The sequence below is a fragment of the Miniopterus schreibersii genome, assembly GCF_964146895.1.
Source record: "Miniopterus schreibersii genome assembly, chromosome: 11".
NCBI classification, from domain to species: domain Eukaryota; kingdom Metazoa; phylum Chordata; class Mammalia; order Chiroptera; family Miniopteridae; genus Miniopterus; species Miniopterus schreibersii.
This window is the reverse complement of record NC_138111.1, coordinates 41,604,020-41,630,909: the sequence shown is the minus strand read 5'-3', so window position 1 is coordinate 41,630,909 and position 26,890 is coordinate 41,604,020. Positions and strand designations below refer to the sequence as shown.

At 41.5% G+C, this 26,890-nt stretch overlaps 1 protein-coding gene across 8 annotated transcripts in view; it reads right to left on the bottom strand.

Moving 5' to 3' along the window:
• The window catches only part of KANK1 (KN motif and ankyrin repeat domains 1), a gene marked incomplete at its 3' end in the record, with an annotated part of 179,362 nt that overhangs the window by 113,432 nt on the left and 39,040 nt on the right, over positions 1 to 26,890 (bottom strand). For 6 of the 8 annotated variants that reach the window (XM_081152475.1, XM_081152478.1, XM_081152473.1 and 3 more), the window contains one exon: positions 2,749 to 2,874. Of the gene's footprint in view, positions 1 to 2,748; positions 2,875 to 17,365; positions 17,428 to 26,890 lie in introns of those variants that run through there. The other 2 variants (XM_081152476.1, XM_081152479.1) reach the window with 1 other exon arrangement.

The following is a 26,890-nucleotide window of genomic DNA, read 5'->3' as shown; positions in this document are numbered from 1 at the left end:
AGCGGTGCAGTAACTTGCCCAAGGATACTGAGCTCGGGAATGGGGAAGCCAAGTGAACCCAAGCAGCCTGCTCCAGGGTCTCTCCGGGAACTGCCTCCCTGAAGGAGGAGTAGTCATTGATAAGAAATGTGTGAGAGCACGTGTGTGCACGCACGCACATGCACAAGCACACATTCCAAGCAAAAAAACAGCGTCTCGGGGCAAGAAAGAGATTGGGGTGTTCCTTGAATTGAAAGGAAGCCAGTGGGGCTGGAACATTGTGTTCTAGAGTGAGTAACAGAGGTAAGGCTGGAGAGCAGGCGAAGCCAGATCATGCCTGGCCTTGCAGGCCACGGTAGGAAGAATGTCCTGCTGGGCTCAGGCAGGGGTGTGCCAAGAAGTGACTGCACTTCAAAGAGACCACTCTGCTCTGTGAAGAACAGATTCCGGGAAGTAACATCAAGGCATTCCTGCTTCCTAGGTAGTCTATGTGGAAACCACAGGGAAGAGATTCGACTTTTAGATCTGGGGATCTACACTTGCACCTCCTCAGTTCATCATCATGAAGCATCGGGAGTGTAGATTTACAAACAGCCTTGAGTGCACACCCTGCTCTGCCACTGACCATGTTCCATGACCTCAAGTGAGCAAGTCACTTAATTCCTCCAAGTCAACTTCCTCCTCTGTAAAACGAGGTTAATAATAGCTACTCCACCTCCCTCACAGTTCTGCTGTGAGGATCAGGTAAGATACTGCGTGTGAAAGTGCTCTGTGAGCTTACAATGCACTTTCAACATTCCAGCTATTCCTGTTGTTACTGCTTCCTCGTAATCCTTGACCTCTCAGCATCAACTGAGGCAGGGGTGGTCATCCGTGACCTGCAGGTTGGCCACTGTGCTAACAATACTACAATGTCAGCACTTTAGTTTCTACTGTGAATTACAAATTTGGTAGTAATCATATTTCATTCAAAACAAGCACTGTATAACCTTTGGTTTTTTAATTATATGAGGCAGGACTTCTGGAAGACCACAGTAGCAGCCGACAATGAATGAAGCATGCACCAGGAATCAGGCACTGCTCTAAAGTACTTTACATCCATTAGCACCACTACAAGAGAGGTTTAATTATAATCATCATTTTATTGATGGGGAAACTGAGGCAGAGTCGTGCAGCCAAGATCTGAACCCAGGCATCTAGCTCTAGGGCCCATGCTTTTACCCACTGTCCTGCAATTCCTTTTGTGACAGTGAGATCTAGGGAGAGTACAGAGAAAGAAACCAGTCAGGAGGCCATGGCTCTAGAGTATTAGAAGCAAGAACATGGACCTGAATGAGGACACCTTGAATCTTTTTAAAAGGCAAACAGCCCTGGCCGGTGTTGCTCAATGGTCAGAGCATCGGCCTGCAAACCCAAGGGTCGCAGGTTTGATTCCTGGTCAAAGGCATGTACCTTTGCGGGTTCATCCCTGGTCCTGGTAAGGGCATGTGCAGGAGGCAATCGATGTGTTTCTCACATGGATGTTTCTCTCTTTCTCTCTCCCCCCATCTCCTTACCTTCCACTCTCTCTAAAAATCAATGGAAAAAATATCCTCAGGTGAGGATTAAAAAAAGAAAAAGGCAAACAAAAGTATCCAAATTGCTAACTATCAATATTGCCAAGGGCTTAGGGTCGTCGGGCACTTCCATGTGCTGCTAGTGAGACTATAAACTGGTACGGCCTTTTGAGAAGATAAATTAGCAGAGCGTATCAAAACCTGAACAGTAAATTCCCACACTCCCACTGACGCGGCAAGACCACTTGCAGTAATTTATCTTAGGTGAACCATGGATGTACATAAAACGTGTGCACTGCAATGTTATTTCTGAAAGTAACTACAGGAAAACAAATAAATGTCCAAAAGAAGGAGATGGGGTAGAGAAACCGCTGCATCCCCACCTAAGTGAATTTGGTGCAGTCATTTAAAATGATGCTATAGCAAAAAAGGAACAAGAATTTTGTTAAGGAAAAGAAGTGTGTAAGAAACCCCATTGGTACAGGTTTTGGTATCTGACTACTTCAAGTTCTGAGTGGGTTTACCAGCTGTAGAAGCATGGGCAGCTCATTTAACTTCTCAATTTTGTTACGTTTAAATGAGGGTAAGAAATGTATCAACTTCACAGGGTAGTGAGAATTAATATATTAATGTATATAAAATGCTTGGGCTACAGAGCCTGGCACTGAGCAAGCATGTGCTGTGACTCATTTAAAAAAATGTAGCAAATGAACACACACATCACTACAAATATTACAAATAATGCAGAACAGTTTTAATATCAATTCTCTAAAATATCAGACATTTTTCTTTTAAATTCTCTGTATTTTCTAGATTTGCTTTACTTGAATAAAGCCAGCAATATATTAATATTTAAGTATCTCCATTTTTTTTCAAGTAGCCTTAATAATACTCCTTTCAATCTACTGATTTTTCTCTAGCACAATCTATTCCATGAATAGTGTGTTTATGGAAATGGAATATTTTATTGATTTACTAAGGAGAGTAATAGATTTTCCCCTTTATTCTTCAGAGTCAAACAGCTTGCTCATATTTCATCCTATAAACGTCTTTTCTGCACCCACATATACATTTGCAGATGAGGGGCACTCAGAGGGATTACTGGAGCACAAAAGGTAGGGGGGAAATGGATTAATGTCTCTTAAAAAGCAAAGTTAAAAGAGGCAAGCACTACAACTTCGTGATAGGTATATGGAAAGAAAGTATAGCTTACCTCAATTATGTAAGGCCAGAAATTACTGCAACAAATATTTCAACTCCATGGACAATTTCCTAGTGTGGTCAAAAGACGGAAGGAATTCAACAGTTCAGCAGTCCATCCAGTACAATGACAATCATTCTGAAAGACAAAAAGAATCTTGTTGAGGAAAATGTGCTGGAAAAATATTCCTTTCTAGGCGCCAGTCCTGCAGGAAAGGGGAATCAATTGTGAGGGACAGCTATGCAGTTCAGGAATCCACGCTTACTTAAGTGATTTTCCTACTGGAGTGGAAGGGGCAGGCCAGAATAAAGAGAACCTAGGACACCGTGCAAACACAAGTCTCCTTGGCTTTAGGTAAAAGCTAGTTGCCTGCTCTTGGGGTGTATCTCTCACCATCACGTCCAAGAAAAGAGCTGGCTCCTCACGGCCTTTCACCTTCACTTCCACTGCTGTTCTCCGATGCATTTATCCATATTTATCAGTCAGCCAGGAATACCATCAATTTTATCTTTTAATTATCTGTCATTTCGGTCAGACCACTCCACAAAAACACATGGCCTATCTCTTAAAACTAGCTCCCCTGCAGACTGTCTCTGTAAATGGCAGTCCCCTGGGATTAAAACCGCGGGATAATTTTCAAGTCATCCTCCCCATCACCCTTCATTCCAAGATCAGTTCACCACAGCTTTCCCCAGTATGTCCTACCGCTCTCTACCTCTTCCTTTTCACTCCAATCCACCACTATTACCCAATTCTTTGGCACCCCTACCTGTTTGTAAGAGCAGGCTCTAACCTGTCCTCTCCCTGCCGCTCACCACCTATCCGCTCTCTCTTGCAGAACAGTTGCTTTCATCCTATTACCTGTATAACCTTGAACAGGTCCCCTATCGCCTGGGTGTCAGTTCTCTTCACTATAATACGAAGAACTGGTTTCAATGTTCTCCATCCTCATTGTGCTTTGAAGTCAGATATCCCTGGGCTTGGATCCTGGCCCAAGCACTCTGCAGAACTTCAGACAAATTATATTTCCTCAAAACTCAGTGTGCTGCCTGGCTGGCATGGCTCAGCGGTTGAGCATCAACCTGGGATCCAGGAGATCGAGGTTCGATTCCCGGTCAGGGCACATGCCCGGGTTGTGGGCTCCATCCCCAGCAGGGGGCGTGCAGGAGGCAGCGGATCAATGACTCTCTCATCATTGAGGTTTCTCTCTCTCTCCCTCTCCTTTCCTCTCTCTGAATTCAGTAAGTATATAAAAAACAATTCAGTGTGTTTTATATAAAATGGGAATAATATCATCTACCCTTAAGGATGCTGTAAGAATAAGACCTATGAGATCTTGCACCTGACATACAGCAGGTACTCAACAGTCATTCCCACCCCACCTCTCAGGGTTAGCTCCACCTCTGAAGCTCACTGTTCTAACTTCCAAGTCTAGCATTCTCTTACAGTCTTATTCACGGTGGTAATAAATTTCTCTTCCACTGAAAACACACACATAAAACAAAACTCCTCTGCTGACTTTCAGGTTCTTCCATAGCGTAGGTCTACTTTCTCTTATGTTCCTTCAATTTCCAACAAACACCCTCTGTTCTAATCAGATAAGTCTTATGTTCCAAAGAATGCACACACCCTGCATTGGGAGCTATCATTCCCCATGCAAGATGCAGCTTTTCCTACCCCTCTGGCAAGGCCCACCTTTCAGACAAGTTAACCCTCACACTGTGGGGTTAACAGGACTGTCTGATGTCTTGTGTTTATTGAGCTTAGTTGTCCAGCTGGAAAGGGGCTATTCTGATCATTTTAAGTTAGTTTTTGCACTTCAGCATGGAGGACATTAGAATTTTTACAAATCCAGATTTTTTGCATCAGCTCTGCAAATGCTTTTTGACATTGACAAGATTTTGTGCCTTGAGGTAAGATTCTTATTAACGCCACCACTTTCTTTTCTTTTTTTAAAACAAATATTTTATTGCCGTAAAATACAGATCATGTAAAATTTAACATCTTAACCATTCTTTTTAAAGTACATAGTTCAGTGGCATTTTTTTAAAATATATTTTTACTGATTTCAGAGAGAGGAAAGGAGAGGGAGAGAGAGATGGAAACATCAATGAGAGTCACTGATCGGCTGCCTCCTGCATGCCCGCTGCTGGGGATCGAGCCCACAACCCGGGCATGTGCCCTGACCAGGAATCGAACCTCAATCTCCTGGATCCCAGGTGGATGCTCAACTGCTGAGCAGTGCCGGCCGGGCATAGTTCAGAGGTATCACATACATTCACACTGTTGTGCAACCAAGTTCACACAAGGGGCTTATTCCGCCCTCAAGAGTAGACCTTCATGCACAATCCAGGGGCCTCTTCACGGAGATGAGCTTTAAGCATGGCCAATGTTTGTAGATTTTGTGTCAAAGCAAATGTATTCTAATTTCAAAAAATCATTTTATGACCAAACTCCAAGCAACAACAGGGATGACTCACAGTGGGAAAAGACCACTTCCTAGAATTAACCTCAAAAAAGGTGGCTGAAGTCCCAAGACGAAATGCAAATTCTATGGGGACTGAGTAGAAGACAGTAAAAGATGAAAGGGGGTGGACAACCGGGTAAAGGTGACGCCGCGGGTGGTCACAGGGGTAGGACCACCGTGAGAGGGGAGAGGCACATTAGCCCAAAGAAAGGTGAGTGACAAATGCTGTGGGTGGGAACTGAATACTGTCACTGGAGTTAACAATTAGTAAGGATGTCACTGGTCACCCCTGAGGGCAATTTTCAACAGGGCTGGTCCAGGGTGTAGACTGCAGGGGATCGAGGGGAAACTGGAAAGGAGCAGACTCCTCCTAACTGTGGTCAGCAAGCAAAAGGTTTGTGCTGGTCCTTTCCTACCCTGAAGTTTATGTGACTGAACAGCCCAATGAAACACCTCACCTCACCCTCCCTCCCTTGCTCCTCACATCTCCATGCACACAGAGCTCAAGTAAAAATAACTGACGGCTAATTCTTCCAACCCCTCTTCCCTCAACACCACCCTTGCATGCCGGGTTTTGGTTCTCCAAGAAACCTTACAGAGCTATTCAACAGCTATATGCTCTCAAGTCTGAACATATGACTACTTATATTTCCTTACTTTAGGTAAACGATAGTTATTCATTTAATAGAGAAAAAGAAAAAACACTAAAATGTATCAGATCAACAGAGCAGAAGTCCAGGCTCAGGTCAGATACCGGGTAATCTATTTAAGTTAAGCTGAATTGTCAGAAAGGTAACTGTAAACATTTTTTTCTCCCTTAAAAGTAGTGCTTGTTTTTTACTGTAAGTTTAGAAAAATCAGGTATGAATAAAGAAAGAAAATTAAAACACTATTAGCATTTTAAAATCTCCTTTCCGCTTTGGTGTGTGCGCATGACACATTTATAAACATAATACACACGTGTAAGTATCTATAATTTCTATTAAAAATGAATCACATGGCATTATTTGTAACCTGCTTTTCCAATTTATTCTGACGGAAGTATTGTGTCACTTCATAGTCTTCTATATCTTTATTTTTAATGGCTGTACAATCCCCTTGAAGCACTTAAGTCATCATAATTTTTGATTACATAGATAATAGTGAGACGGATATCCTCGAACACACCATTAAGTATTTGCTAGGGATCAAGTCATGGGTCAGATGCATGGAAAGTATATAGATTTGATTGCTGACAACTTGTCCTACAGAATGTTTCAGCCACTCTACGCTCCAGCGGTCCATGAGCAGTGCACTTCGCCACACTCCCTCTAACACCAGGTAGAAGTACTTTTTTTTTTTTTTTAAACTATCCTCTTTTATAGATTTTTAAAGTTCATTTTCATTAGTATATCTGAGGTGGAACATTTCTTACCTTTGTGTGCTTCTTGTGTATGTCCTTTATTTTTCTGTCAGAACGTTCATCTTACTCATTTGTCCTACCTCTTTGTCTATCAGAGACATTATTAACTTAGTAGCCTAATAACGGAGAGAAGCTGGTATGTTCATTGTGAACCTTTGGCTACAAGGAGCAAAACCCATTCAAGCCTATTCCACAAAAAGGATCCTTACCGTAAGGATACAGAGGTATCCTTTCATCAGGATACTACATAGGAACTTTGTCTTATGTGTTGCAAATAGTGTCCTCATTTTTAAAATTTTACCTCTAAAATGGAAACACCACTACTTCACTGGTCTATTCGGAGGATTAAAAAAAAAAAAATGCAGGTAAAGTCATGAATGGAAGTCATCACTGTTAAAACAAACAAAAAAATTGTTGTTACTAAGTACTTGCCAAGGCGCCTTCTGCTGCTTCTTTTTTCTGTTTAATCCACACCTGAGGGTGGTTTTTAAAAAATTTTTATTGATTTTTAGAGAAAGAGGAAGAGAGAGAGAAACACTGATGTGAGAAATTAAGATCGGCTGCCTCCTGCACGCGCCCCGAGTGGGGACTGAACCCGCCCGGTGGCTCAGTCGGCTGGAACATCCCCACGTACACCAAAAGGTGGTGGGTTCAATTCCTGGTCAGGGCACATCCCTAAGGTACCTTATTCTTATAATCCTTACAAAGAGCACCTGACAAAGGCAGGTGCTATTCCTCTTTTACAGGTAGAATGTAATAGGCATCCACAGTTAGTAAATCTATAATTAAATTTTTATTTTACAAATAAGCTTTGCATTGACCTTTTAAAAGACTTGGTAACAGAAGTTTTCCCAGCTGTGTTTTTAGTACCACTTCTTTCTTCACGGCAGCCCCAGGGACCACCCCATCTCCCCCAGCAGCGCGCCAGGTTACGAGCTTCGGCACCACCCGTTCTTTTAAGTTCCGCAATAGTCAACCCTCTTCTTCTCCCTCCTCTGTGACGAGTCCTTACTATTAAGTGCCATTCTGGTAACAAGATAAATATTTATGTTTAGGAACCAGGGACACTTTATCAGCCTCTACAAACCTAACCCCATGACAGGTACTTGACTTCCGAACATTCCAAATACCACTCAGGGTGCTCCAGCAGCTTCTGCGTTGGTGACGCCTGCAGTAACAGGACACAGCCGATCCCACGCTCCGGTCAGGGGTGAGGCAGAGCCCTGCTGCATAAATGTTTCATGTACTGCTTGGACTGAAATTCTAGATGAAGAGCCTTCACAGGTCCTCCGTGCCATGCTGGTTACCCAGAGAACATTTTTTTTTTTTTTTAGAATTGATGCTGTGTGCAAGCTTTACCATCTTCACTCCTGCTTTCGGCTGCAGAAAGTTTATTAAATCAAGATGTAATAGTAAAACTCCAAGAGTTAAGAGTGCTCTGCTCTCGGTCCCTCCCCTTGGAGAGGCTTGTCTCCTTAGCATAGCTTGGGCCTACATTTCAAATAAAAGTTAAATATTATCCAGAGGTGAGAGAAAACAGCTGTCTAGAGAGCTGTCAGTTTTCTGACAGATAATGGTAGGGTAGGCATAATTTCTCCCACCCAAGTACAATGTCTTGAAATGGAAAAGAATAGTCCAACTGCCATAATTAATCTTTCCTTAAAAACTTAATATTGTAGCAATGGATAAACAGCTAGATTTATACATCTCTGTGTGTGTTTTTTTTAAAAATCAACTATGAGATATACTTTTTTAAAAAAGATTTTTAAAAATTAATTCTTAGAGAGAAAGGAAGGGAGAGGGAGACAGAGAAACATCGATGTGAGAGTGAAACGTGGATCGGCTGCCTCCTGCACACCCCCTACTGGGCTCGGGGTCAGGGACTGGGTCTGCAGCCTGGGCATGCGCTCTGCCCGTGAATCAAACCGGTGACCTTCTGGTGCAGGTGACGATGTCCAACCAACTGAGCCACACTGGCAGGGCTATAAAATACATTCTTAAACTGTGATACAGTCCCAGCGGGGGGAAGGGGGGACAAAACAAACATATTAAATTTTTAAAATTCTGTATAGAGAACTCAAGAAAATAGCTTTTCACCTTACGATTAAGCAATCAGAAATGAAATATATGACTGAATGCTATTCATGTAAACTATACTGCTAATACTCTCTATTTTCAATCCTCACCTGACGATATTTTTTCCATTGCTTTTCAGAGAGACTGGAAGGGGGGTGCAGAGAGAGAGACATCAGTGTGAGAGAGACACATTGATTGGTTGCCTCCCGCATGCACCCCAACCAGGGCTGGGGATCGAGCCTGCAACCGAGGTACATGCCCTTGCCCTTGGCTGGAATCGAACCCGGGACCCTTCAGTCCTCAGGCCGATGCTCTAACCACTGTGCAAAACTGGCCAGGGCTTCCCTCCCCCCTTTTTTTTAACCTCAATTGCTCGGCAAAAGCAAAAAAAGAAAGGTCGCACTCGAGAGAGATTACGTAGGGAATAAAGGGCACTCAGGCATCCAAAACGCCTTCCTTACTTGGTATCTAGATCCATAAAATAGGAAGAGTATTTCCACTTAAAGCAAAGAAAACAAAGGACAATGCTTTTTTTAATGATCCTATCAGAAAGTGATTTCCTCTGATGGGGTTACCATTTGGCTGAGTTCTACCCTTTACATCATAAGCCCAGGATGGAAAGTTACCATTTGGCTGAGTTCTACCCTTTACACCATAAGCCCAGGATGGAAAGTTCTGTCTTCTCCAGTGTTTCTCTTCATTCCGTTCTCTGTGGGAGGAAGTGACCACATCTGGGGTGACCTGGGATGTGGTGACAGCAGGCTCCTGGCTGTGCTCTGGGGGAATGATGTTCTAGCAGGTAATGGTCAGCAGGTGGCGCTGTCAGGTGCTTTGGAAGATGCCACAATGAGCTTCAGTGTGCTCCTGCCCCCCCAAGTTCAAATGAGAAATATCTTTACTTTCCCAGAGAATTATTTATAAAAGGTTAAACACCGTTAAAACACACACACACACACATACACACACGTTCCTCATGCCTAAAGCCAGGGGTTCTAAAATGTTAGCATAAATCACAATCACCCTGGGGCTTATTGAGGCAGAAATTGCTGGCCTCAGAGTCTGATTCAGTAGGTCTGGACTGGGGTCGAGAAAGCATTTTTAGCAAGGTCCCCGTCGCTGCTGCTGGTGGTGAGGGGACCGCACTTGGAGAACCACTGCCTTACACAGACAGAGCCGTGCGTCTGAAGGGTGGGCACGAGCTCTTCAGGAGAACAAACAGTCTTTGCGTCAGTGTGAACATTCTCACAACAGCTGTTTACCAAGCACCTCGCCTTAGGCACAGGGAATGAAGTGCTTTACGAGACAGACAAGGTCCCTCTCCCACTCTCCCACGCGCCTGAAACAAAATCACTATTCCAGGGAGAAGCACCAAGTTTAGCCCAGCCGGTTTGGGTTTGCTCAGTGGTTAGAGCGTCGGCCCGCGGACTGAAGGGTCCCTGGTGTGCTTCCAGCCGAGAGCGAGAACCTCAGCGGCAGGCTCGATCCCGGCCCCAGTCAGGATACATGCAGAAGGCAACCAACTGATGTGTCTCTCATCTCCCCCCGCCCTCCATTCTCTCTGAAAATCAATGGAACAAATATCCTCAAGTGAGAGTTAAACAAGCAAACAAACAAAAAGGGAGAGAAGCACCAGGTTTCACAGGAAGCTTCCTAACACAAACTGTATGCCCCAGGGGCCAACGCACAGCTCCCAAAATGAAGTGGAATATCAACGGCCAGTGATTATCAGTCAAAGAACCACAACCAACTGCACAGATTGCTGTTGGGATTGCGACTGCAGGCAGAAAATGGGGAATTACCCCTGAGGCACAGGGCGCACCCGAATGGCACACACAGGGCTGGGGAGAGGATGGCATGCGGGAGACCTGCAGAGGCCAGGCACAGTGCCAGGCGTAGCAGCTGCAACTCAAATATTAGTTCCTCTCCTGCACCGTGAAAAGTCAGGTTCTGGGGGCCTCCAAGGAGGCTGCCCCCACTGCTTCCTGCCTGAGGTGTATCCCCTCAGCAACACTAGCATTTAAACTGCATGAACAATTGTGGGGAGACTGTATCAAGCCAGTGGCTCTCAAACGTTAGAGTGCATCACAAGCATATGGAGGTCTGGGTAAGTCCTAAAAATTTAAATTTCTAACACGCTTTCAGAGGATGAATGATGCTGGTCCAGGCACCATACTTGAGAGCCATTCTTTAAGCTAATCCTTTGCTATTATCTAGAATACGATCTTCTCTAATTAATGTATTACATAAAACAGAAGTCTCTTACTAAAGGACTAAGAATGTGGCTTTTGTTATCAACCATGTGACTTACCCTCGGGCAAGTACTATAGTAGCTTCCTCTGTGCTTTAACTTTTTTTTTAAACATTTTACTTATTGATTGATATAAGGGAGAGAGAAAAAAACATTGCTTTGCTGTTCCACTTATTTATGTATTCATTGGTTGATTCTTGTATGTGCCCTGACTGAGGATCAAACCCACAACTTTGGTGTATGAATTAATTTGCGACATTTAAGACAAGTACCAGAGACCTCTCATTTACCAGGCAAGGCGGGAGAAAGCTTTATATTAAAAATAAGATAAAGCCTAGCAAATGTCAGCCTTCTCAAAATTACAAATAATCTGAAAAGATGCTTTTTTAATTTGTCCTCGAGAAAAAAATTACTTCGAGTTGCACCGTGTGTATAAAGACAGGATAAAATACGTACAGGTTTCAATCTAAAATATATGTACATTTAAAAGAGAGAAAGAGGAGTAATATTTTCTATAAAGAATTACAAAACAAAGGCTTCCTCCCTATTGAGAATGGGATGGCACAGGTGCTCATTTCATTATTAACAATCATATATTGCCCAGCCGGGGTTGCTCAGTGGTTGAGCATCAACCCATCAACCCGGAGGTCAGGGTTCGATTTCCAGTCAGAGTTCATGCCCGGGTTGTGGGTCAATCCCCAGCAGGGGGCATGCAGGAGGCAGCTGATCAATGATTCTCTCTCATCATTGATGTTTTCCTATCTCTCCCTCTCCCTCTCTCTCTCCCTCCCTCTCTCTGAAATCAATAAAAACTTTTAAAAAATATATTAACAATCATACAAATGCCACATTTCATTTCATTCTAGGAAGAAAGAAAGGAAACTAAGGCTGGTCTCCCCAGAGTGCCCCAGTCAACTGGGTCAAGCTGTAAAGTAAGTATGCCAAGGAAATGTTCTCTCAAACCTCATTAATTATCAGAGCCCGGGCTCTGGTATTTCAGCTCAGACAGCTGGCGCCCTGCCCAGTCACCATCCTACTGCTCCTGAGCCTCCATGGAATGTTACAGGCACAGAACTTCTGTCACCTTTCCCAAGAGAGGAGTGAGTCTGAGGTGAGCCATTCAGATAATCGCAGCCCAAGGCCTAAGGCATGATGATGCTGGTGATGCATCGGTGATTCCTACTTCTGTGGGACAAGATGACTCCTTCCACTATCAAGACAAACCCAGGTGACCATGGCAAACGCTCTGGAAGCACAGAGCATAGGTGGATGGGCACAGCCCCACCGGTCCCCTGCCGTCATGACGCCTCCTGAGCAACTCCTAGCTTTCTCCTCTGAGCCTCTAATTGCAGCTGGCTTCAGTTACAAAGATGAGAACTGCGTTGTTCATCTATTGTTAACCCGGGCTGATAGTAAACATTCTCAAAGAGTGTATGCATCTCCATCACCTTGTAATGGAGGAAGACGGACCTTTCTCCATCAATCATTCTCACAAGGAAGTAATTCCCGTCTTTGCATTCAGGATTTTTAAAGCAAACATCAATCAACCCAAGGGAAGAGGAGTGAGTTAGGAAACACTGTCAACCATTTTCATAGTTTCTTTACAATAACGAAACAATGCCTCTGACTTCTGTAATCCCTGCTACCCTTCATCACTTTCCCTTTTTTTAAACCGTTTTTATTGATTTTTTTTTTTTGAGAGAGAGAGAGAGAAGAGAGAGGGAGAAAGAGAAGTGAGAGTGGAACATCGATCTGCTGCCTCCTGCAGGCCCTCTACCGGGATCGAACCAGCAACCTTCTGTTGCACGGGATCACGCCCAACCAACTGAGCCACACCGGCCAGGGCCTCACCACTTCCTTTTCTCACGGGCAGTGACTTACAGTACACTTCTGGCCTTTAAAAACAAAACCCAAAGTCCTGACTTCTGCTTATTAGATAAATTTTAGAGTGTGGTAAGGCAGCAATTTTAATTTATTCGCCTAGGCTCTCCACATTTACAAGTTACCTTGTGTTCTCTGATTCTTTGGTGATGGGGGTAACGCATGAGGACATAAAGGAAGCACCTGACCAACTACAGCAGCAACACATCGGCATCACAAATTCTGCAAGTCAGACTCTCCCGCCTGCCAGTAATTAAATTCTCTTCCAGCTCTAATATTTTTTCTCAAAATATGCTGAAAACAAACAACTCCCTGTTAAATCTAACCTTTACTGTACAGGGATACAGATGGTGGTAATGTTGGACAAGCTGACAAGGATGAAAAACCAAGACCTAAAGAGATCTGCCACTTGATACAACCTCTCCACGTCCTAGACAGACAAGAAATCACATTTCAGAAATTTTCTAATAGATCAAAAGAGAGGAAGATTGTTCCGCTAGAAACAGCCAGTTACCTCATCTGTTAAAACATACTGATGCAAAGAATGCATTGGCATACTAAAAATTCCTGCTTGACATATATGCCCTCTAAAAATTATATTTACATGTATTTGTAATCATTATTTATTGCAAAGACAAGGTAGAGATGTATAAGTGGAGGAAAAACATTGACTTTCCAGTTCCAACTTGTTTTAAACTGAAGTACCTGACAAAGAAAAATGGACATGTCCTCCCCGCGACCTCTTGGGTAGAACAGCAAACACACGCTCCCACAGAGCGAGGCACCTACACCCCCGGGAAACTGGGAATAACAGCTCGAGGTGAATTTAGACTTGATCTTATGAGGCAAGAAGCTAAAGACCAAAATCTGCGTCCTTACCAAATACTTATTAATAAGCATGTTCCTATAAATGGATATTTCTTCTCTAAATAATCCATGTACTGCCTTTTAAACAAAGTTGATTGCCTTTAATTTTTCTGATAAATTAAGAAGCATCTCACTTTAGGTGTCTAAATTTCTCAGCTGAGACTCTATGCTCCAATTGCCTTTCGGCATTCATTCAAAGAAAAAAGAACTGTGTCGGTTTCTAACTGTAAATTTACATGGAATTATAAGTGCCTGGTGACCAGGGAGCATATCTTGGTAACTGTTTCCATATTGGAAATTCCTTAGAAATTCGGTTAAAAAAATTTTTTTTTAATTTGAAGTAAAGCATGGCTACTTCCTTTCCTGTTAAAAAGAAAAGAGCAAACGGCCTTGTTCAACAACATGTGACCTTAACAAACAAGGCATTCCTAAGGCTTTTAACTTTTTTATTATACATATTTTTCTAGTGTGGGTGTACAGGATTTTCATTTAAGAAGGGCTCTGACATTAAAACAAATCCATTAGCATGTGTGGCCAAAGGAACACTATGTAACTTCTGCACCGCCACCACCTCTAGCAATTGTCAACAATCCCCGTGGTGAAGGTCTCTCTGGCTCTGGCATGAACTTAGCTGTATCAAGTATCACTGTTTGCCTTGGTAACAATGCCTTTTCTTGTGGGGAAGACACATGACACCACCTTGTCACATAAACACCCCACAGAGGAGCAGATCCAGGATGGAGCCCTGCAGCTGGGTGTAGGAGCACCGGAACCATCCGTCCCCCGAGTGGCTGGTTGACAGGGAGACAGGCACTCACACACCCCCATGGGGGTGGACACTGGTTCCATTTTTTAAAAGAAACCAAACTGGCAAAATGCATCAAGGGCCTTTAAAGTGGTTACGGTTTTAAAAATAAACGTAACTTCTGACCCTATAATTTTACTTCTAATAACACATACCAAGAAAATAATGTTTAAAAATAAAACCCATAGATTTAGAAACAAATATATTCACTGCCCAACTATTATAACAGAAGTCAGAAACTTAAACTGTTATTAAATGATTATGCAGACATTAAAGATTTATGAAGAGTTTATTAAGATGAGGAAATAATTAGTTTATAAAATTAAGTGAAAACTGAGTATGTCGCCCTAGCCGGTTTGGCTCAGTGGTTAGTGTCAACCCACAGACTGAAGAGTCCCGGGTTCGATTCTGACCAAGGGCATGATCCCCGGCCCCAGTCAGGTGCCTGCAGGAGACAACAAATCAATGTGTCTCTCTCACATCGATGTTTCTCCCTTTCTCTCTCCCCTTTCCACTCTCTGAGTGGAAAAAATATCCTCTGGTGAGGTTTTAAAAAACAAAAAACTGGATATGCAATTTGAAGAGTTGATATTAAAATATGTAAATGATTGAAAGGAACTACATCAACATTTTAATAGTGTTTGCTCTTGGTCTAAAAACAGTCTTAAGAGACTGGTTTTAAAACTTCTGAGCTCTCTGGTTTAGTTAAATTACAAAAACTTTGCTTAATATGCCTAGTGGTCTTTAAAAGGATATAGGCATGAATCTGCAAAGGAAACACAGAGGAAGTCAGACTTTGGTGTCTCTTCCACACCCACGGACATATTTGTGTGTAAGGTGAGGCCAGTCACCATTTCAGCCTCACCAGGCCCCTTCTCCATAAAGCTATCCCACCCACAGTCCTTGCTACTGGAGCAGCTATGTTTATGCCAAGTGATGAAGCCAAAAACAACACTGTTTATCACAGAGACTCACATGAGTTGACCTGGCCTAAGGTGAACCGGATCCATGAGCTCCTGAGTCTCGAGAATTTGAATTAAGCCTAGAGAATGCTTAAAAGCGAGGGCATCTGCAAAAAGGGTGTTGGGAGGCAGGAGGAGAGCCACGGAAGACCAGAACTGGCGCAAGCCCAGCAATGAGAACAAAAGTAGGAATAAGCAGAAACAAGTCTAGATTGTGCCTTTTTTAATATTAGCTGCTGTTAATATGAAGCCATCATGGTTATCAATACATTTTAAAACATTGCTTTTCATCTTATTTTAAAATTGCTATTACATGTACTTTATATTATCAGTATAAAACAATCTGAGCACATATCCTCACTGTGGACATGGACATGTACATAATTCATCAATGTGTCTCTATCTTGAGGACACGTGCTCAAACTGTTTCGTATGAATGGGGGTCTAATCAAAAGAGTTTAAAGACACAGAAAGTACACGCTGCATTATATTGGGAGACAGAGGTGAGAAGTCAGGATGCCAAGGAAAGAGTAAAACATAGACCTGTCTTCTAGGAGCTCATGGACCATAATGTTATAGATAAGAAGAGAACCTGTGATTTTATCAGGTCTCCAACAAATATTTACTTAGCACCTGTGAGTACCCAGTACTAGGTATTTTACATTACTTTCTAGTGACATGGCCACTCTACATCAAACAAGCTACCCAGGCTGAACTGGATTCGCTGGGTCAGTGGTCCCGAAACATTTCTGGACCATAGACTAGTTTGAGATTCTGATAAAAAATATGAAACCTCTCCCTAGCAAAGCACACATATATGCACATAATTCTGGATTTAATTTCACTGACACTTCCCACCTAAAACCCTAAGGGTAAGACACTGATGGTTCTACCTCCTATTTGAAAATACAGAAATGTATATATAATCGTGTAATCCTAAAATGAAAGACTGTTTGTTTCAACAATGAAAGCACTTCTGAGGCTTATTCACAGGCTTATCTTTTCAATATCATATTATTAGTGGCAATGAGAGAAGTCCCATCAGAAATAAAACAGCACATTTATTCTCAAACACAATGCATGGAACTGACAGAGTGTCACTCCAGTTACACAATGGCTATTCAGAGCTCTCAGTTAATAGAATATTCACAGTTTAAGACCAAGCACAATGCACAAAGAACAGAAATACAGACAATGTTGCCATATTAGGGACACGGATAACAGAATTAACTTTCTGGTAACAGAGACTTTGGTGAGGGGAGAAATAAAATTATTTTCTATTAAAGGTTAGTAAACAATAAAGTCTGACAAAATATTTCATCAGTTTGCTTTAAATGGTTTTACCTAACAGAGCTATAGTACGCAGACTTGTTCCATCTTTTCTCAAACAGTTAAAGAAAGTACTTGATTAGAAATCACCTGAAACTGCAGGTTCTGGCTATCAGAATGATCTGAGGACGAATGAATCTCAGTTTCCCCATTTGTAAGATATAAATAACAGTACTTATTCCACAAAGATGAAAAGCACACATTTTCAAGGGGAAAACTGTTGTTCTGTGCCAGATCAGCCTACATTACACAAATATTTTCTTACATTCACTCAACAAATATTCAGTGCTAAGTTGCAACTATGCACCAAACATTAAGAACACAAAAATCAAGATAAATCAGACCTAATTTCTTCCTTTGTAAAGCTTACTATCTCCTTCATCCAACAGAAAGATTTAAGGCTTAAAGTTCCATTAGCTGATAGCGGCAGCTAATATTTGTGTAGCGTTTTGCAGATTATAAAGTACTGCCCTACATACCATGTCAGGTGATTAATCCTCACAATAACCCTTTGGGAAGCACTGATCATCGATAACGGCTCATCTCACTTTACAGGTTGAGACGCTAAGGCCTGAGAGATCGTGCAGCTTACCTCAGCAGGAAGGCTGGGACCCACTGCCCCGACGGCATCAGTGCACCACCTCTTATCTCACTGGCGCTGGGCTTTGGGTCATGAGGATAAAACATGTGCTAAATCATTTTGAGCTCTTGATTAGGAACATGATCTAGAGCAGCATGTTTCTCTCCTCCCCAGAAGCAAAGGCTACCCAGATCGGGTAGTGTGTAGAAAATGCAATTTACTTGGACTGGAAAAGCTCAGCTTCTGTAAGTTATGAAATGGTTCATTTTCCCATTGTTACGTGCCATGGGGTCCCAGGACTGAGTGACCCTTTGCTATTTCTATCATACATGCAACCTAACAGCACTGAGTTGCAGCCTGAGATACGCCTCCCTTCACTGGTTGATTTCTATAGTTCCTTTTTTAAAAAATTATTTATTTTTAAAACCATTTTTAAAATTTTATTTTTCAATCACAGTTGATATTCAATATTATTTTGTATTAGTTTCAGGTGTACAGCATTGTGGTCAGACAGTTATATCACTTACAAAGTGATCCCCATAAGTCTAGTACCCACCTGGCACCATACACAGTTATTACAATATTATCGATTATATTTCCTACGCTATCCTTTACAAACAAGTGTGCGTTGCACCTACCAATATGTACTTAATCTCTTCACCTTTTTCACCCAGCCTCCTAGCCCCCCTTTTCCTCTGAACCATCCGTCTGACCTCTCTACAGTGCTTTTTGATTACAGAAATCTTCTGCATTATTTTCCTTACAGACTCTTTAACAATTAGTTTGCTACAACAGTCTGACTAACATGCCAGAATTGAAACATGACACTTCTAGATAAAATAATCCCCTGGTTCTATGTAAAAACATTCATGACATTCTTGAAGGGATCTTAGATCACTGTCCAACATACAACCCACTGCCCAAAGCCCTTCTACAGCATGTCTGCCTTGGGGTAATGGGCTTCTTTACCACATCCAGTTCTATTGGTAAGGCAATAAATATCCAAAGCCTTTAAAAAAAATTTTAAAGGACTAACTTTGACCTAGCCATTCCATTTCTGAGAATTTTGTCCTAAAGAAATAACTTGACAAGAACACAGTGATGGGAAGGTATTTTAGAAATGTTCACTGTAGTGCTGTTGATGATATTAAGAAACTGGAAACAACAGAAATGACTACCAGTAAGAGATAGTTTCAACAAAACAAGTGTGCATTCATAAAATGGAAGGCTATGCAGCCATTAGAAATTATAATATAAATCCATAAATATTAACATGAAATGATGCATGTTACTTTTAGTGAAGAAAAAAAAAAAGCAATTACTAAATAGTATATATAATCCCCATTTTAGGGGATTAGACAGAAAAAAATCTTGAATTAACTGACACAGAAAAGAATGTTCTTCTATCTGAAGTTCTAATTCTGTTCCCTGAAGCTGAGGAATGCTTGCTCTCCTTTCCACCCAAAGGCCTTTCAACTATTCCTGGGAGGGCAGTGTCTAGTCCAGTCACTGGCTGGCCCTCTTAAAAAGCAGAGCTCAGAGCTGAAAGCAGGCCCTCAGGGGCAGCCCGACCGGAGGCAGAAACAGCAACAGCGGGGTGGTTATTTCCTCGGTCTGCACGCTGCCCGAGGCGCTGACCGTGTCAAAAGGTTGGCTAAAACCTTCAATCTTTTTAATGTGAGCTGCTCTTGACCCAGGTCTCCCCATTCTTCAAATACACAACTTTTTTATCCTACCCTAGGAGTAAGGAAGTTGTATTCAGAGGAGCTTAACTGTACCTTTGCTCATGCTGATCCCCTTCAAGCTCTGAAGCCTTTCCCATGCTGATTCTGACCTCCGCTTGGGTTAGCTTCCCTCCCATCACTGGGACACAGGCAAATCTGACCCACCGCTCTTTACCAAAGGCCATTTCCTCAAACCACTCATTCTGGACGGGCTACTCAAACCATTTAATCTTATGATAATTTTAAATGCTTTTACATTAAAACAAATACGGGTATGTTGAAAATAAAATATGAAATGGATTCCTTTTTGTGCAAAACATGAGACTTTCAAGGATATTTAGCTTCTGGTTATGCTTCCCGAGTCCCCCTTCACCCCTGTCCAAAATCTACCCTGCACCTTCCACCCCACCACTCTCCGAAAAAAGTATAAAGGTTCCCCTTCTTTAAGGGAAAGATGAAAACAGCCCTGGCAAGGTAGTAAATTACACAACAGTTATTAACCTGCAACACATCTATGTATCTTATTATAACCAAGTTCATATTTTTTCAATTTATCTATAAAAGGACCCTAAAAAACTTAGTCAAACACCTGGTTTTATTCTAACACCACCCCCAAAAATGACAATACTAAAATCTCTCTCTCTCTAATAAAGAACTGATTTTAAAAGAAACAAGGTAAGTTTAAGAGAGGCTTGTCCTTAGGAAACCCATGCTGACTTCCTACAACCACAGCCTCTTTGCTACGTAAACACAAACCATCCCTTCTTCCCTCTATTTATTCCATCCGAAGACCGTTTCACACTTACTATTTAGAAGACACTGAACTAGGTCTATGAGAGACAAAACAGTGAGTAAGACAGCTTATCTCCTAGGAAGGAGAGACGACACACATTCACATAACCATGGCACAACGTAAATTTGCTTAAGAAAGTTACAGGGTCAGGGAAGCTCTGACCTGCAGGAGGGAACAGCTCTATCTGGCAGGACCACAATATGTGTGAAGGGCAGTCATAAAGGTAAAAACAGGGCACATGGTAGATAGTCGCAAACATATCTAACCTATGAAGAATCCAATTTTGCTAGGGAATCATCTTAAAGCTTTCTGGGCCAGACTTGGAAAATCTATCATTTTCCATTTCGGAAAATTAGAATGTTTTCAATTTCTGAAGAACATCTGCTTGTAGTTTCAGTCTTTTGGGCATTTCTCCTCTCTCCAAGATTGTCAACAGAAGCCCACAAATCATAAAATATTATGCCCTTATACTTTTGACAGTATTTTTAATTTTACAAAGCATTTTCAAATGGATTACCTCTGGTAAGACTTTTTAAGTATCCCAAGATATAATTAAACTGGGCCTAGACACTCAAATTCAATCAAGTACCTACATACTCGGTCACCTCCCTCAGCTCAGCCATCCACCCACTTTTACCTATATTAATTTTCCCCTTTCTAATTAAAAATCACCATCCTTGAGTTTTCTGTGTTGACTGCAGTGCACAAAAATTTTAATGGATAACCACTGCAAAAATATTTGCAAGAAATTCTAAATGGCCACTACCTTTGATTTTTAGAGTTTAGAAGAAATCTGAAAGGCCTTAAGAACAGACTAGATAATTTACAAGAAGTTGAGAAATCTTTGGAAAAAACATTCAACAGTGCTGGATAAGTCCCCCAAAAAGACTTGTTAAAAAGTACAGCAGGCCCTCCCTATTTACGTATTCTGTATTTGCAAATTGCACTACTCACTAAAATTCATTTGTAGCTCCAAAATCAATACTCGTGGTCACTGGTGGACATGTGCCGAGTGGGAAATATTAGAGTCACTCTACCCACACATTCCCAGCTGAGGTCAAACAAGGCAGCACTCCGCCTTCTTGTTTTAGCTATCGTGCTATAATCAAGTATCCTTTTCACAGTTTGCATTTGTGTTCTTTTTTGTTGGTAATTTTGTTGCTTAAAATAGCCCCCAAAATGCAGTGCTAAAAAATGCTGTCTAGAGTCCCTAAGCGCAAAAAGGCTAGGACTTGCCTTACAGAGAAAACACGTGTGTTAGGTAAGCTTCATTCAGGCGTGAGTGATAGTGCTGTAGGCCCCGAGTTCAGTGTTAATAAATCAACAATACATGCTAAATAAAGTATCTTTAACAGAAACACACACAAAATAAGGCTATGTATTTTATCGGTTAGCAAAATGGGATGACCAGAAGCTCACAGGAATCTAAGCTTGTTTTTATTTTTAAATCTCTAGTACCAATGGTTCAGCATTCACTAATTCAGTGCTCATGTCACTTTACAGAACATGAGCTACCACAAATAATGTGAATCGACTGTGTTAAGGCGGGGTGGGAAGGGAGATTCCTCTCAATTTTTCCATATTCTCTGTATTTCCCACAAAGAGCAGTTTTGCTACCTCCTGTTATATTACAGAACAACGCCAAGTCCTAGGTGGATCCTTTCTTGCAATTCTCCACCTTGGGGGCCTTTTAAACGTTTCCTCTAGCCTGTTCAAAGGTGTTAGCCCATCCTAGACTTGGTCTCCTCCACCTCACAGCATCTAACTAATCTTTGGCACTTTGGTTCCCCAACATTCCTACCACCTTTTGCACAGGTTCCTTTACAAAACAGAGCTCCTCAGGCAGCTCCCGGGGGGCCTCAGTGACTTCTTGGGCTTCTTTCCCCTGGTCTTCCTCACTGAAGGATTACATCACGTTCATGAACAGTCTTATACATTAGTCTGTGGCCATGAGATGGCACCTTCGTTTTTGCCTAATTGTTTGAAACTTATTTTTCAGCAGCCACCTGCCAACAATGGACATTTCCCCCCACTGACGTTCAAGATGCCTAAGAAACACCTGGTAGTATTCTGAAACTACCTATTCATTTTTCCTTTCAGTTTTTAAAACTTTTTATTATGGAAAACTTCAAATAGACACAAAAATGGAGAGAATACTATAATAAGTTCAATGTACCCATCGCTGAGTTTCAACAATTATTAACATTCCGCCAATCTCCTTCATGCATTCCCCCTTTCCTTCTTTGTTTTGTTTTACTTTTGCTAGAATACCTTAAAGCAAAAACCAAGACGTTCTCTCTTTTTTCACCCATAAAAACTTCGACGTGCATTTATAACTGATGAGGACACATTACCTTTTTTTTTTAAATATATCTTTATTGATCTCAGAGAGAGGAATGGAGATGGAAAGAGAGATAGAAAAACATCAATGATGAGAGAGTCACCGATCGGCTGCCTCCTGCACGCCCCCCACTGGGGATTGAGGCCGCAACCCGGGCATGTGCCCCGACCGGGAATCGAACTGCAATCTCCTGGATCCTCGGTTGATGCTCAACCGCTGAGCAACCCTGGAGGAGAGACATTGTCTTTTAACATAACCACATGCCATTATCACAGCCTACCAAAATTAACAATAATTTCTTTTCATCACTGAGAACTCAGTCCATGTTGAAATTTTTGTAACTGTCTCAAAAGTGCCTTTTTGCAGATGGTTTGTTCCAGTAAGAATACAAACAAGGCCCCCACATTGCACCTCATTAGCTGAGCCCATATTTGAGGCTGCAGGAGTTTGGAACAAGATGAGGAGGAGTTCATTCAACTAAAAGAATTAAACTGAAACATAGACCATGAAAGTGGAAAAATAAATAAAACTAAAACTGAAGGAAAGTCACGCAACAGGCTACTAGCTAGAGAGAAAGCTAAGAACTAAAGGAGCTAAGAACTTAATTTGAGTAAGAAGAGAAACTGGGTGAATGATTGGATTATTTTAATGGAACAGGAGATTAGATTTTAAAATCCCACTTGGGATCAATGCAGCAATGGAAAAACAGCTATTAAAAGGGAAAACCTGGTCCATTTCTCCATCAGGAAGGACGCTGCGTTGAGGAGGGTACAACTACGACGTCTCCCAGCGCTCTGACAAAACCTCAGATGTGAGGCCTGGCCAAGCGTCCGCGATTTCGTACTGTAGGAGCCACCGCTGTACCCCTTTTGCAGCTTTCTATAAGTTTGCTGTGGCTGAACCAAGAAAGAAGGCTGATGAAGATTTCCACAGTAATTATGATTCCATGAAAGATTCTGAGGAGAGGAGGAAGGCTGGTATCCTTCTGAGTGCAAAGCGGTCTTGGAATGTAAAGAATCTCTTTGGGTTGAGTTCCATGGAAGCTGGTCACTGACCTGAGTTCCTGAACTATGAAACACGAATATCTGAGCTAAGGAGTAGTTTCTCTTGATAAATAAACAATTAAGAAATACCATGGATAGTAAGAAAGGGAAAAAAAGAAAAAGAAAAAAATGGGGGCGAGGGAACCTTATAGTCATTCTATCTAATTTCACATTGTGGCACCTTCATAATTATACTGTAAGTTTAAAATGATCTATAAATTTACATTTTATTTCATCAAGCAGACCAAGATGAAATAAGCCTAAAATACCATATAAAGTCGATGACACTGGGGCAACCAACTATCTTTATCTCCTGGATTCTAATCTAGATCCCTCAACATATTCAGGAATCCTTTATTTTTCTTGCTAATAATAATAATAATAATAATAATAATAATAATAATAATAATAATGTGGCCATGCACTTTATCAGGATGATAGCTAACATTCAGATTACTTACTAAGCCAGGCACTCTATAACCACATGATAATACCTATTTTTTAATGCCTATTTCACAAATGTGGAAACTTGAGACTTCATAGTTCAATGATATTGCTAGGGTCACATCTAGTAACTGGAAGCACTGGGACTCTAAAGCTGGCCTGGCTAACTCTAGAGCCTAAGACCCAACCCACACTCAATCAGAGGGGAGCACAATTAAGAGCCCAGGGTACCCAGTGCTTCCCGGGGAATCACTGAACACACACTGGGCTTCTTTTTCTGCAGCAGATACACACATACATATAAACAGGAGAAATTTTTACATAAGCAATTCATGTTCATTCATGAAAACATAAGAAAAAAGTTAAACAACATAAGCTCAATAACAAATACTACGATGTCTCAATTTTTTTGAGGTTCATTATTGGAAGTGGCTCCAAAATCTCCCCTTCTCCTTAAAATAAGATTTAAAAAATGCTCAGTTACAATTTTTTGTTTCTTCCCCCAAAACTAAACGAAAACAGATTCTCAAGAAAGAAGAAAGAAGAATTTCGACTTAACCCCCGCCCCGCCCATCAACTCTGCAGTAATATTTTAATTAGAGTGGTATGATTAAAAAGTCGTTGTTGTAAGTAGAGCTCTGAAAAAGTTTAATGACTACTTTGGTCAGTGATGTTTGTCTACAAACAAGTTAATGATATTACAATATAATGGTTAAAATTTTTGGTTGTTTTTTTTTTTTTTTAAACAGAAAGGTCTGTCAGCATCTTTATCACCACTAAAGGGTAATTTTAGCATTTCAAAGGAATTTTTTCCTAATCGTATTTTGAGAAACATATTTTCAAAAACATTTATGCACTGGGAACTTACAGATCTTGTTAAGTCAAATATTTCATATTCCAGTACAAGTCTGGGCACATCAAATCTGGAAGAATTTCTTAAGGCTTTCTAAATCACCCTATGTGATTTAATTTCCAGCCAAAGTGGAATCTTAAACTTTTAGATTATTACAGCTAACAGTCATGGCAAGGGGAGGAGAAACCCATCAAAGCTTCTGGCACTGAAACGTCCCAGAGGAAGGACAATCTCCATAATATACTCATTAGAATTAATATTGTAACGAATTGGTTTCTGAATCCTGATTTATGTCTACTCATTTGACTCATTTAATTCAGCAGCGTGGGAAGCTGTCATACACCCAGCAAAGTGAAAGCATTTAATCAGTGTGGGGTTAACAATGTGTACATCTGGCATATCTAAGTCATGTGCCACCACGCATGTGGTAGGGAGGCAGGGAGGCAGGTGGCCCCACTGCTTTCCCAATAGCGGGAACGGCTCGGTGGAGTCACGTCTCACCCTTTACCCTGGTGGACATCAGGAGACCATCCTGCTTTGGGCTGTGGGTGTGGTCTGAGACTGGGAAATGGCTTTCTCAGGGGCTAGCTACTGGTCCATCTAATTTCATTACTACTTATTACTGGCCCCCATATTAGTGATTCTCAAAGTGCGGTTCCCAGACCAACAGCATCACCTGGAAACTTGTCAGAAATGTAAACTCTCCAGACCTCTTGAATGAGAAAGTCTGGGAGCAGGGGCCAAGCAATCTGCTTTAATATAGCCCTCAGGGGATTTGGGTGAACATTATTATTGAGAACCATAGCTATAAATGATATGTTTGAAGTGATCATTTGTTGCCCTGGCCGAGTGGCGGGAGGGGGCAGGGGAGGAAACTGATCAATGTTGCTCTCTCTCCCCCTCTTCCTCTCTCTCTAAAATCAATAAAAACATATCCTTGGGTGAAGATTGAAAAATAATAAAGTGATCATTCGTTAAGATTGCCATTATATCTGGATTTAATTTACATTAAACCCATTAAAACTAGTTCATTAACCTTCCAATATTCCCATGGAAGTAAATTCAAATAGAGGGGAATTTTAAATTTACCAAAAGTTCAGGGTAAGAGAATGACTACGAAAGTGACTGATGTGAAAGTTGGCAATCAGCTTCTATTTTTCTCACACGTCTCTAGAAAAAAATCCTTACAATAGTTTATCAGAAAATATTTCATTACGCCCAGCCGGCATGGCTCAGCGGTTGAGCATCGACCCAGGATCCAGGAGGTCACAGTTTTATTCCCGGTCAGGGCACGTGCCTGGGTTGTGGGCTTGATCCCCAGTAGGGGGCAGAGGGCATGCAAGAGGTAGCCGATCAATGACTCTCATCACTGGTGTTTCTCTCTCTCTCCTCCCCTCTCTGAAATCAATAAAATATATTAGTACATATATATGTGTATATGTATATTAATTACAATGCTCAAATTTATTCAATCTCCTGTTATACCAGTTCTCAGCATTTGAGGTGACTACCAACAACTGCCTAAAAGAAACTTCGCCCTGAAAGCAGAACTGGATGTAGCTGGAAAGTAGGGACCCTGAACGGGCCTGAGTTCAAGTCTCAGTTCTCTCACTTCCCACCTGGGAAAACTCATTTGTTCGCTCGAAACCTGTTTTCCCACACGTAAAGTGAGAACTACAGTACAATCAACTCCCAGAAGAAAACAGGCCGTAAGCTCCTTGACATCAGTCTTGGTGATGATTTTTTGGATCTGACACCAAAAAGCAAAGGCAACATAAAGCAAAAACAAACAAGAGGGACTACAGTACAAACTTCAGCACAGGGAAGTTATGAAAATCAAAGATGTTTAAAATACATGGTACAACCCAGCAATTCTACTTCTGGGTATTTACCTAAGGAAATCCACAACACTGATTCAAAAAGATATCTGCACCCCTATGTTCACTGCAGCCTTATTTACAACAGTCAAGATATGAAAGCAATCTGAGTGTGTTCATTAACAGACAAATGGATGAAAAAATGGCAGTATCTATATACAATGAAATATTACTCGGCCATAAAAAATAATGAACTCTTACAATTCTGACACCATGGATGGATCTCGAGGATATTACGCTAAGTGAAATAAGTCAGACAAGACAAACGCCATACAATTTCACTTATATGTGAAATATAAAATAAAAATAAAAAATAGAAACAAATTTATAGATACAGAAAACAAACTGATGGTCACCAGATGGGAGGGGACTGAGGGATGGGTGAAAAAGGTAAAGGGAATTAAGCAGCATAAATTGGCAGTTATAAAAACAGTAACAGGGATATAAAATGCGGCAAAGGGA